This window comes from Cricetulus griseus, chromosome 2 (assembly GCF_003668045.3).
Source record: "Cricetulus griseus strain 17A/GY chromosome 2, alternate assembly CriGri-PICRH-1.0, whole genome shotgun sequence".
Classification (NCBI taxonomy): Eukaryota; Metazoa; Chordata; class Mammalia; order Rodentia; family Cricetidae; genus Cricetulus; species Cricetulus griseus.
In genome coordinates this window covers 391086344-391089214 of record NC_048595.1, presented here as the reverse complement: position 1 = coordinate 391089214, position 2871 = coordinate 391086344, and positions in this window count along the sequence as shown.

The following is a 2871-nucleotide window of genomic DNA, read 5'->3' as shown; positions in this document are numbered from 1 at the left end:
TCCATTAACTGCATTTATGGTTTGAAACATTAAAGATTTTTTAAACTCAAAGAAATGGTATAATTTCTTGTGAGTTGACTCCAAACATCTAAATTATACCCATCTCTTTCAATAATGGGAGACTATCTTGGCACCTGCCAATTTTATAAAAATCCTAAGCCCATCCTAATCACATAAGACTATAAATTCAAATTTTGCTTTTACCAAGTCATGAGGATTCCAAGTGGGAATAAATGGATACGTGTATTCTTAATGTTACCCTCACCTTTATTTCGGATGCCATTCTGGTATTGTGTTTTAAAAGCATGACTCCTCCCAGAAGAAATCTGTTTCCTTGAATGATATCTTGTCTTTTCAGGTACAGTCAAGACCTTCAACAGAGACGTGGGAAGGTTTCTTTCCCCAGGTAGATTATGAGGCACAATTTGGAGTCAAATTGCCTTCCCCAGCTGTTTAAAACCATCTGTCTTCTGTTCAGTTATAACTCCCTGATATTTTAAGAAGAGTATATTAGAAGCAATATTTATATTCCTCTGGATGCGAGCCTAATTACTGCTTCTTAACCTGTTCAGAATTCTGAGGACTCTAGAGTGGTCCTGGAAACCTAGACTTCCTTACGCTTCTTCACAGAGCCCAGTTTCCAAATTACTTCAGTTTATTTTTAAAAACCTGGTGTACTTGGGGTTAGATAAATTTTTAATCAAACCATTCTGCATAGATTCAACATATCAGATGCCAGAGAAATCAATTACATTATATCATAGTTTGAGTACAGGGTGGTTTTTCTTTCTCTTTTTTTTTGGGGGGGGTGGGATGGGTTTTCTTTGTGTAACAGCCCTAGCTGTCCTGGAACTTGCTCTATAGCCCAGGCTGGCCTAAAACTCACAGAGATCTGCCTGCCTCTGCCTCCCAAGTGCTGAGATTAAAGGTGTGCACCACCACCACCCACGCCCCACCCCTAGCCCCCACCCCTTACCCCCCACCCCGGCTCAGGGTGGCTTTTCATTAACTTAAAAAAATGTTACGGTTTACATAGCCCAGTCACCCCACAAAGGTTTATGTGTTAAAGACTTGGTCACCAGCTGATGGCACTGTTGAGAGGTAACTGGGTCATGAGAACACTAACTTCATCCATGTGTTAATTGGTTGATACAGAACAAGTTCTTAGGGATAGGAACTGGTTGGAGAAGTCCCTGGAGGCTGACTTCAAAGCATACATCCTCTTCCAGGCCCCTTCCTTCTATCTTACAGTGTTCCCAAGGTGACACAAAGTCACACCCTGCTGTAATGGGACTGCCCCAAATCTCCCCTGCTGTTTCCCCTTCTCAGTGATGAGAAACTAGAACAATACTGACACTTCACTTCAAGAACCTCTAATTCATGACTAATTCTGGGAGAATAACATGTTAGCAAAGTTAATATTAAATATCCGGGACATTTGGATGGTTCTGCTTGGATCAAATCTTCAGAGAGAACTACTATAGGATGGTGGAGTCTGTTTACTTGCTTGCTTGAGAAGACGTTCCAAATTCGGAGCTGATCAAAACCCATGTTCTTTCAGCTGCACTTTCATCCCATCCATCTTCCCAGACCTGTACAGTTTGCAGATGGGAGGTGGGTAAAGTAAGCAGAAACAGTTGTGGACCAGAAAAGAAAAAAGAGACATTGCGTATAGCCGAGCGGAACACCTCCACCAGCCATTACCCCTCACGAGCCAGACGATTTTGCGACGACCTCCTCCACTGAGCCAAAGCTGGGAAGCCCCAGAGGATTGCTTAAATGCCACTTGAAGTGATAGGCAAGGGCTTTGACCTTAGAACCCTCAAAACATTCACAAAATTAGTCATTTTAAACTTTCTTTCAAGCCAAACAACCTATAACGGTAGAAGACCCATTCAGCACACTGAACGTAGAAAACACCTCAGGACAGCCTTGGTCAGGGCTTCGTGACCAGCGTAGGAAAGGCAAACAAACAGATGTTCCACATAAGCATTCCAAAACTTGACACAATAGAATTTAAAGCCATGACTGTTTGAAAAGTATAGCACAAATTCAGGAGGCACACAACATACACAGGAACTTCGCTCCCACTCCCTCTCACTCTGCCTTTCCATTCTGATGCACAACCAGCTATGTGGCCTCCCTACCAGGGTCTTCTGTTCAGAGTGACACTGCTGATGCTGACAGTATCGTTTGGCAAGTGTGACACAATGTTGACTGCATAGCCAGCAGTTTCTTTCCAGGCAGCACATGTGGGAAGGTGCTCCTTTAGTTTATGGCTATTGTAGCATTTTCACAGCCTGTTACTGTTTATGGCTCTGGGCTCTCTATCTCCTTTGCTACCTGACACCTTGACTCCTACCAAGTGACCTACTTTTCACTTCATGATCCTCAGCTGCTTTCCCTGGCATTTAATAGCCAAGATGCCTCCTCTGAAAACAAACCTCCTCTGCCTGCAGCCATTTCGCTCTGCTTCAGTTCCTCAGACACTGACACCAGGATAGTCTTGTCAGGACAGAGGTGATCAGTGTTGGTGAGATTCAGATGTCTTGGAATCCATAAATATCTTTGGACAACCTGTCACAAGACTTAAAATCCTTAATTGCTAAACCACTAGCAATATACATCCAATCTTAAGGGATTAAAAGCCCACATAAATTATACATGGAAAGAATAAACACAATACAGTGATACGCACTGTGTACCTGCAATATGATTATCTGTAAGACACCTCCCCCCAAACTTGTGTAAGAATTCATTTTTTGTCCCCATTTTGCAAAGGAAGAAACTGAACCTTCTAAAAGGGGTAGGTAATTTTTCCTCTACTATACATTTTTCAAGTGACAGAGTGAGATTTGAACCCAAGAGTAT